This window comes from Gavialis gangeticus, unplaced genomic scaffold (assembly GCF_001723915.1).
Source record: "Gavialis gangeticus isolate Ggan-Ray unplaced genomic scaffold, GavGan_comp1, whole genome shotgun sequence".
Taxonomy (NCBI): domain Eukaryota; kingdom Metazoa; phylum Chordata; order Crocodylia; family Gavialidae; genus Gavialis; species Gavialis gangeticus.
In genome coordinates this window covers 162,011,677-162,020,397 of record NW_017729022.1, presented here as the reverse complement: position 1 = coordinate 162,020,397, position 8,721 = coordinate 162,011,677, and positions in this window count along the sequence as shown.

Genomic DNA, 8,721 nt, shown 5'->3' with positions numbered 1-8,721 from the left:
TTCTTTTTTTTTTTTTTTTTTTTTTTTAAACACATCTGATCTTGCTGGTTTGTCATTTAGTTAATGCAAACTTGGCAGATATTTAATTTACATCAATTAGTATTTACAGGGGTAATGTGGATAACTATCCCTCTACAAAAATCAGGCCCTCATTCATTGTTATTCTGCTTATGTTAGGCCTCATCTTCACTCTGAAATATATAGCAATATTGTCATTAACTTCACAGGGAGCAAGATGAGACCTGTTTCTTCATGATGGCATACACCACAAGCTGGTGATGTGGGAATATACATGAGCACCACTGCCTTATTTTCATTGGAGTCTCTAAATGTTAAGAGGCTTGCCTGAAATTGCTCCCAGTATTATTTCAGTGTATACAGTAAAGTATATAATTAGGGAAGCATATTATATACCAAACTGAATTTGATAAATGGCTTTTTAAAGCATAAAAGAGGCAATGACTGAAGTCCTGCCAAACTCCATAGGATACTGACATGTATTATATTGTAAACATAATATGATTATCCTGTATGTTGTCATAATAATTGGCAATGGTATCGAACTCAGTCATGGAGAGCTTTATTCATGCGATAATAAATGACAACAGCTACAATGTTAGTTGGCAGCAAACTTGTTTTTCCTTTTGTTTTTCTTAGTAAATTGGTTTCAGAGTGGCTTTATGTTTTTAAACCCATGTATCTCAGTTCCCAGATAGCTTTGTCTTTGTAATGAAATTTGGGACAACCTCCTAGGAAGTGGTTTTCACTCATAGCTGTCATAATGGCTGCCTTGTTAATTTTTCATAGGGTATGGCACTCTAGCATTAGAAACATATATTCTCATTATCTGCACCATACAGTAGATTCTTTGGGATCTTCCGCTGAGTACAGAGCTGCCCTACCAAAAACTTACTGCTGGCTGCAACTGGACTACAATCCCAAAGGCACTTTGGAAGCAAAAAGAGGAAGTGATGAGCAACGCTGCAGAGTCCTGCTGCTGTGACTTCAAATCCCAGAGACTTCAGGGGCAACAGGAAGGGAAAGTGAACACAGCCCATGCTGGCTATGTGCTAGAGAGCCATTCTCTAGTACCCCACAGCTTCTGGCCTGAGCCACTGCAGGTATGTGGCTGCATTTCCTAAATGAGAAATGAATGTCTGTCCAGTTGTTTCTCAGTTTAATCTCTGCAGTTTAGACTAATCTGTAAAGCCTGAATCAATTAAGGCTTGGGCTTTTTGACTGTCTGTACTTAGCCCAGGGGTAGCAGAGATGCCCCTGGAACTCCCTCAGCCCTTGTCTAGTTTGGCTGTCTTTGGGTACTCTCCCCCTGCCATGCCTTAATGGAGAAAAGGGAAGCTGCCCTAGGGCTTCCTAAGTCACATATCGTGAGCACCGATGTCACTGTTCATTGCCTTAAGGGCTCATTATGCGTCTCCAAATGCCCGTTACAACCATGCCCATTTCTTGCAGATGATACTCATTCCTGTTGACACACATGCCCCGCTAGGCTACAGGCTCCCAGCCCCAGTCCTCACCCCTCTTTAGCTACGGGCTCTTTGGCTCTCTTGGTCTCCAGCTGTGACCACTGGTCTTTGGCCTCTCTCTCTTGGCCCTGGCTCTGCTCCTAGGTCAGTTGAGACTCCCAAACTCCCTTGGCCCCACCTCATCCTTTGGTCCATCTCTGAGCTCCTGGGCTAGTAAGACCTTTGGGGTCCCTGGCCCTGTTTACACTTGTTCCTCCTGACCTACAGACCTCTGGACTCCCTGGACCTGCTGACACTCACTCCTTCCTGGGCTACAAACCTCCAGGTTCTCTGGCCCATTGGCCCCTCTCTACCTTCTGGACCAGCTGGGACCTCCTTATCTTCCTTTAGTCCCTTCCACAAACCACCAAAGTTGCTTACCTCTAGTTTAGATGTTGCCTAGGAGCTCCTCTCCCTGTAGTACCCAGGGCTAGACTGCCTGACCAGCTCAGGTCCTGGGCTTATATGCTTCAAGCCCAGCCCCCTTCTGGTCAGCCAGCTCTCTAATTGGTCCCTGCCACACCTGCAAGCCATTTCTCATGCAACCTCTTCCCCTCTTAAAGTGGCAGGTGTGCTAAGCACCCTGTCACACCTTCTAAAAGTTTCTTCTAAGAGCCAAATAACATATGTACTTTAGGGACATGTGTTACCAAGACAAAATTCATGATAGAGTTACAAGGTATGGATTGTAGAAAACATGACAACGAGGGTATTTCTAAAGCCTGCAGAGTGACTTCCAATTCACACAAGATTAAGATAGCACTGGCTTGGCCCAAGGAAGGCTGCTTGAACTGCTTATTGCTTCTCAGCCTCTTGTCAACTCACATCATGTGTAGTTTAGTTCTCTCCCAGCTGGCTAAAGGCAGGGTCCTGTTGTAGTTGAAGCCAGGGGCAAAATTCTATTCAGCTTCAATGATGAAGGATAAAACTGTTGAGGTGCTTTCTCACTCAACAGTTATAGTCTTTTCTCATGCTGCTCCATATGGTTAAGAGACATCCCTGATTCTGGCTATCAGGTAAATGCACTTCATCAGTACAGCTCCCCACTTGAAATCCCCCCCTCTCAGTTAGAGTTCCAGCTCTGCCTTCTTTGTTCTTTTGTATTATGCAATTACCAAAAAAGGAACTAAAGAGATGTGTGCATAGAAAAAACAGATCTGTCCCTTCCTTTTGTACCTCTTGCCTTTAACCCACACCCATATGCACTCTTAGTTCACCTTCCTTTTCTGTGTTAGTGGCTCAGAAGGCTGACACACACTTTGGGAGTGAGGATCTTTCTCTTCCCCTTAGGTTAATCAAAATGCACAGCTAGGTTTATTTGAGTAATAGGCTTATAGGGAAAAGTTGAAACCTGTTGGTCATCAGTGTTTCTGTTTGAGTGCAGGCTCCATATGCCTCCAGTCCTGCCAGCAAATGAGGGACTACAACATACAGTAGTTAATTCTGTTGTAGTGTCTGACTGCCAACAAACACCATTCTGCATTGCGCTGATGTACCTATCATATTTTTGCATCCAGAATACCAGTGTGTTCAATAATCTTTCCTGAGTATGTGTGTAGAGAAGGTTGGATTCATCCACTAATACATTTCCACTTCTAAACCAGCCCTTAAACAGCACTTCAACACACTGCAACTTAGCAACTGGAAATAGTGTACTTAACTGAACCTTCAAAGAGAATTTTAAAATGGCAGGATGTAAATGTCCAATGTACATTCTAACTGGCTCACTACCACTTTATTCCTGTTGAAAATACTACTAGATTTATGACCTTCAACAATACAGTGTTTCTCTAACAGCATTATTGGAAGATTCAGTCCTGTCCTGACTCACATGGAAGAATGCCATCTAATTGAATCACCAGAGCTGTTTCCAGAAAGGCCTGTGGTGTTCCTTAGACATCTCTCTTCCAAGCACTAACCTGACCTGATCCTGCTGATCTTGTTAAGCTTAGCGACACTGACAAAAAAAAAACATTAAAAATTACAACCAAGGTGGTGCAGCAGTGGTAGGAAGCTGTTTAACAAACAAAACAAACACATTGACATAAACTGGCCAAAACATATCTCAGTAAGTTCTAGTTGAAAGCACAGTGAGAAGTATTTTCAAACATTGTAAGGCTCTATTTAGTGCTTTGGTATAATCTGGCACGTGATGACATTACTGCTGTCCATTCCCCCCACTCAGAGCTGGTGAGATGTGCCTGTACATACTCTTTGACACAATGGGCCTTCAATCCAGGTATCTGGATGATTATGAGCTGCAGTTGTTTCAAGTGTTTTTCCTCAATAACTTGATTGTTAGCTATGTGGTTAGTCAGTTTTTGAAAACAAAGTTTACACATAAAGATCCTATTCATCCAACTAGGACATGCTAATGTGTTTTCTGGCTTGTTTTCTTTTCTTTTCCTTTGTTTTTACAGCAAGACGTGGATCAACTGCATAGTGATCAAAAAGTCCCGATAGAGGACAGTTCATGACACTGGGGTAGTTGAAGATTGCCTTCCCAGGTTTTTAAAAATCTCCATGAACTTCTGCCAATCTATGTAATCAACCTTAGTAGAGAATCTATTCATGCATCTCTGTGTTATGATTGGTGTTGGGACAACGGAGAGGTGGCTTATACTTCCCCTAATTTGGGGCTGGTGGGAATCTCTAAATACAAGGTAGAGTAGCCCTAATGGCTACCAGGATTTTTGTCTCCCTATTGGCATAGACCTCATGAGGTTAATAGCACTGGACAGTTATCTAATACAGCGGGTCCAGCCACACCTCCTATTGCCACTTGCTTTAAAAGGCAGCTAACATGAGTCCTGTGGGATAAGATATGTGGCAGAAAGATCTCCTGTAACAATGTTATTCAGCAGGATGGGGCCCCATCTTTCCTTTTTATTGACAAATCCAGTAAAGGCCTAACTTGATGCTACTCATGTTTCCAAGGAAAAAGCTAGGAGGGAGAAAAATAGCCACCACCACCACAAGCCATCCTTTAATTTAGAGCAGGGGCTGGCAGAGTCTGGCCTATGGGCTGGATTGGGCCCGCAGTAGATTCCATTTCCCAGCAGCCCCTACCCACGTAGCTGCAGTCTGTTTCTATGGAGATCCCAGCAGCAGTGGAGCCGTGACAGTGTAAGGCCATGGTTTCCCAGGAGATCAGCCCCAGCAGTGCTGGCAAGGTGTGCAGCTAGGCAGGGAGCTGTGGTGGTGACACCGTGGTCTGGATCCCAGGCAGAACTGCAGTCCACTGCCCACATGCCCTGGGCAGGGGCATGCAGGAAGCAGATCACGGCTCTGCCCTGACTCTGGGTCACACTGTCACCATCATAAGATCCCAGCTCCGATGCTGGAGCAGCTCCCTGCCCAGCTGTATGCCCTGCCAGTGCTGCTGGGACCAGTCTCCATGGAAACCCTGTCCCCATACTGTCACAGCCCTGCCACTACTGGAGTCTCCATGGAAACCAGCTGTAGCAGCACAGGCAGGGACTGCTTGGAAATGGAGTCTGACCACTGGCTGGAGCCACCATTTTGCCCACCCCTGATTTAGAGGGAAAAACTTTCACCAAGTTTTTCTATACGTCATAAGGATTGCAATAGTCAATCAGAACATACTTTTTCCTTTATAAGGGTATAGGTTATAGCCATGTTGGTCTAAGGACATAGGCAGACAAGGTTCTTTGGGTGAATCTGATATCTTTTATTAGACCAACTTAAATAGTTGGGAAAAAAATTTTAAGCAAGCTTTCAGGTTTAAAAACCCTTCGTCAGGCCAAGCAAGGGTTTTTAAACCCAAAAGCTTGTGTAACATTTTTTTTCCAACTATTTAAATTGGTCTAATAAAAGATATCAGATTCACCCAAAGAACCTTTTCTGCCTTTTCCTTTATAAGTCATTTCAGCTCTTACAAACCCTTTAAGAAATAATTGTCCCCAAGGAACCTATGGATAAACTGATCGTGTTAATGACTAGTCCACAGTGACACAATACAGTAAGTTCGTGTCAGAGCCAGGAACTCAGGCCCAAGGCCCTCATTTTATCCAGTGGATACACTATCATGTCTGTGTGTATATTGTTTCAAAGGAAATGCAATGGGAAATACAATGTTTGTAGGTATGCACCAGTTTGGGGTGGTGTTAAGCTAGTTGTTTGACAGCATTGTTTCTCAAACTGGGGTACACATCACATACCTCATGGGGGATGCAGTTAAAGAGAGTACCAGAGAGGGAAGAATGGGAAAAAAAGGAGAGAGAAGAAATGTAAGTTGAAAGAAAGGAAGAAAAAGAAAAGAAACAGAATAATTCTACACTGTCATAAATTGTTGGAGAAGTTACAGAGGTGGTAGTGATATAGCATATTACCTTATTGTTATCCATACCATGGAATAAGAGACTAAACAGCAGCATATTTTTTTGTTATTTATATGCTGTCCTTCCCAACAAAAGTTCAGAGCAGCTTACAATAAGAAAACCGAATAACTAAAAACAGGAAAACAATAAGAGAACCAAAACAACTTAAAAGGGAACTAGAAAGCTTAAAAAGGGGCAGACGAGTCAAAAAAATGTTTGGAAACCACTGTTCTATGAGGAATAATGGTGTCTTTTTTTGGACAAGTCCCTTGTGCTGTGTTGGATAAAATTGTTTTAATACTACTGTATTTGCATTTCTCTTGTCATTTGTCTAAGAGCAAAGGTCAGTAGGTTTGGCCAGAGTAGTTTTAGTGCAACTGTACTATAAATATATTACAAGGAAACCACTGTATATGAACAAATTATTCAGAGGCTTTATATGGTCTTGTTGAGGTCTATAAATATGTAAAAACAGGGAAGCAGCAGCTTATGACATGGTTATTTACAGAAAGGCAGAAGGGATGAATGTCATTGTTACACCACAGTGCTGCTGCTGAAGAAATCATCAATGGCATTCAGTAATAACTAATTTAAAAAAAAAAACCATCCTCAGTACTGGAGTGAATGCATTGCCCAACATCAACATCAGCAGGTTCTAGCTCTTTACCCTTTCTTTACCATCCTTTCCTTCACTTAAGTGTAGTTAGGCTGCGGGCAGATGTTAATATGATTGTGCAGTTGGGATCTGAGGAATTTTATGCCTGATCCCAAAAACTCCATGTCCTACCATTCCAGAAGTGCATGGAAGGATATGCCATGTTTTAAGGACTGGAGATAAAATTCTTCAGATCCTTATGACACAACTGCAAGACCATGCCTCTGGGGATCAAGAGCTCCCTGCTCTCCAGCTGCTCACGCTTCAGCATCAGCTGCAGTGCAGGGCTTTAAATATCTCTGAGTTCAAGGAGCTGATAGACTCCCCCTGTGCAAGGATATGTAAAGCTCTGAGATACAACCCTTCATTGGCAGCAACCCTGCATCGGTAGGCTGTCCTCATGCTGTACGCAAAGTGCTGCATTGATAGTACTGAATTGGTGTAAATGTCCCCAAGCAGGGGGAACCAATGGGGTCCTCCTATGTGGGGGCATGTAAAACTTCAGGCAAGAGCAGGAGGAAGCCCTGAGTCCCAAGTCTGGGATTTGGGGTGCCTCCAAAAGACCTGGCAGGGGGCAGCCCCTGGTCCAGGACAGGACACATGCCACACATTCAGTTTATAGCCAAGGACATCTTTGTAGCTGGTTCACCATTTTACCCTGTCATAAATTTCCTGAACATGTGGCATGTACAACTTATTGGGTAATTAACACATCATGTTTGCATGATGAGTGTAAGGACACAGTGGGTGCTTACAGACCTGCAGACCCCTGCTCTAACTCATGGAACTTTGCATAAAGCACCATGAATTAGAGCACTTCCCTGCACCCAGCAGAAGTTTGCTTGTGGGCTGGAGAGGGGGATCAAACCTGGTTCCAGCAGCCTGGCATGCCTGCCTGCAGTGGAGTAGTAGACCTTCTCCTCCAGCCCCCCCCTCCCAGCTCCAGTGCTGTCTGCAGGAAGGGAGAGGGGAGGGGGAACAAACTGCAGCCTGGGGTTTGCCTGGCCTGAGCTAAAGGAGGGGGAGCTGCGGCGGGGTGGCGCGCGAGGCTGGAAGAGCTCCAGTCCAGCAGTCCCCCCTCCCACTGAAGCCAGGCAAACCCCAGCCTACAGCTCACTCCCTCTTCCCTCTCCCGCTCTCTACCTACAGACAGCCCCAGGGGCAGGCCTGGGCTGGGCTGCATCAGCCCAGCCCCAATTGCATGACAGATTAAGGCTGGGGAACAGAAGTTCCCTAAGGTGCTCCAAAGTGAAGCACCTTCATCTGATCCAATTTGATGAGGTTCAATTCTTTGTGCAGTTGGTCACTTTTAAATCACTCTTCAGCTGTGCACGTGTGTCATGATACAGCCATAAAGTGCTTTCAGGGGGCCAATCATGTGACAAACATAACTTCTGTCTGCACCCAATAAAGAATATTACCAACATGAGTAGATTACGGCAGCAGCTCTCAACCAGGGTGCTGTGCCACCCTTGGGTGCCAGATGCCCCCCTTGGGGATGCACTGGGGGCAGTTGCCAGGTACAACTGCCCCAAGCACTCCCCCTGCATTATGGCTCTCTAATGATCATAAAGCAGGCTGCAAACTTGCCTTGTGCCATGCAGCTCTTTCTGGTCTGTTTCTCCAATACTCCTCCTGGAAAGAGGTGTGGGTGGAACTGTCTCTTCCACTTCTGTTTCCAGGAAGAGCATTGCGGGGTGCATGACCAGAAAGAGCTGCATACCATGAGACAGTTTCTGCCTCCTTTAGGCTGATCAGAGTCCTAATGCAGCAGGAGTGTTGGCATGTGGCACAGCCCCCCCAGGCTGGCTTTGCAGCACAGAGCAACTTCGTTGGAGTTGCTTAGTAGGGCTGTGTGAAGCTTTGGGTGCTGATTCAATTCAGAGGAGATTCGGCCCAATTTGGTGGCTGAATCTCTGAATCGGAATCAAATCAGGGGACCCCAAATTGATTCAAAGCTCTCTGAATTGATTTGGAAAAGATTTGGAGAGCTTTGACGATTTGGGCATGGAGCTGGACTCAGAGCTGGTAAGTAGGGAGTGGGGGAGGGGAAACTGGAGGAGGGGGAAGGGACCATAGGGGGAGTCCTGCCAGGCCCCATCCCCTGCTTGCTTCCCCAGCCCCCACCATAGCTGCCCTGCCCAGCCCCAGCTTCCAGCTCTTAAAAAAAGCCCTTACTCACTGGGTGCTGCTGGGTGGGGGG